We start from the raw sequence: 1,891 nt of genomic DNA, 5'->3' as shown, positions 1-1,891 counted from the left end.
CACAGATGCACTGAATGCTCCAGTTCTCCTCCTGGGAATGCTTGCTTATGGCCACTTGTGAGCACGACCTGACAAGCCACCACTGTCCTCTGCAGTGACCAATTTACCCCTGCCCAGAGACTGCACTGATGCCGTTCCCAGTTTCTGCATCATACAAGCTGAGCTTCCCAGTGCTCTCTTTCTTTTTGTATCAAGGAAGTATTTGTGTTTAAGTATTTATTACTGGTATTTTGAGTTTCCTCATCCAGGCTCTAGTGCTGTGTGATTTTTTTTTTTTTTTTAACAGACTTCTTGACAGATCTTTGAGGTAGTTAGTCTGAAAATACAGTAAAAGTCTGAGTAATTCTGGTGCTCCTGCTGAAAGGGGGTAAAGTAGATTACATTCTGCAAAGGTGAATGTTTTTAAGAGAGTATTGAAACAATTGAAATCACAGGCTGGATCAGATTCTGAGTCAGCTGTAATCTTGATGTTAATTTTTGGACCAGCAAAAGGATTTGGTTGTCTTTCTAAATCTGATGGGTTGAGCTCAGCCAGAAGTGATGGAATTTTGATGGAAAATCTAGAGAGTGAAATTATCATCTGGCCAATATTTTTTAATGCTACAGCTTAATACATCCTTGCTAGATAAAGAGGAGTAGGGCAGCCGTCCCCCCAGCTCCTCACGTACCCCCAGTCCCGCTGTATGAGGCACAGGTGCTTGGGAACTGGGTCTGGGGTCTTTTTAATGAAAGATATAATTTTTAGTGGTCCTTTCTGATCCTTCTGAGCCTCCCCTCTTTCAGGGCTCTTCTGTGGCTCTGAGCTTGACCTGAATAGGGTGCTTGACCTGATCTGAACCCGAACAGAGTAGTCAAATGGCACTTCTGCCTCCCCTCACTGTTTGAAGCTGATTCACTCCCAGCACGGAGCGGTCTCTGCAGTGCTAGCTGGGCCTCATGGGCTGTGATGCTTCACATGCGTCTCCAAAGACACAGTTTGGCCTCATGCCTGCATCTTTCAGAGCATCAACTTTGCTGGATTTCTAGACCAATTTGCTGAAACTATTCATCTTACGTAATTGCTCCCCCAGGGCCACCTGGTTCACACTGTTGTGTGGTTTTCTGCTGCTTTTCCCATGGCATCCCTCACCTCTGGAGACCAAAGCAGCTCTGGACAGAGCCGAGGCAGAGACATTAACTGCGACTGCCAGCGCTCATGAAAATAGCATCTATTGTTCCCAGAAGAGGAAAAATCCCTTCACCCAGATGTCCGGGCCCCATGTTTGAATGGTAACATTAGATGTACAAAGAGAGACACAAATTATTCCTCAGATTCATTGTCGAAGGAACAAAGGTCTAAAGCACTGTTGGGGATGGAAGCTGGCACTGAGACAAGAGTAACACTATCTTATACCGTGTGGGAGAAAGCAAGCTAGGGGGAAAGAGAATTTCCACTTTCTTTTCACTGTCACTTTAGTAGATTGTCTGTGTCCTTAGGCGCCTAAGGCACAGCAAAACAGAGGCTTAATTGAAGGGCTGACAGTTGGGATAGAAATAGAAACTAATCCATTAATATTACTTACTTAGGCATGGCTGTAGCTATGCATTGCTTCTGCTGCAAGTGTCAGTCATCTCTTGTAGGGAGAATGGGCCAGATCAGATTCACAGCTAAAATCCAAAGATGTGGTTGGTATTGTATGATGTAGAACTGCCCTTGGAGCTGGCTAAATTCCAGCCAAACTGCCCTGAAAACTATTCCTGCTCTCGTTGTGCATCCTCTGTTGTGTGATGAGTCAGAGAGACTGTGACTTCTTACCCTTGCTGCCCAGTCATGTCGCTGGATTTGCAACTCCCTGGCGGTTTCTCTCATATAGTTCGTCCAACAGGCTTCATTAGTTCACTCTTCACAGCA

This window comes from Apteryx rowi, unplaced genomic scaffold (genome assembly GCF_003343035.1).
Source record: "Apteryx rowi isolate R43461 unplaced genomic scaffold, aptRow1 scaffold_3, whole genome shotgun sequence".
Classification (NCBI taxonomy): Eukaryota; Metazoa; Chordata; class Aves; order Apterygiformes; family Apterygidae; genus Apteryx; species Apteryx rowi.
This window is presented reverse-complemented; position numbering follows the sequence as displayed.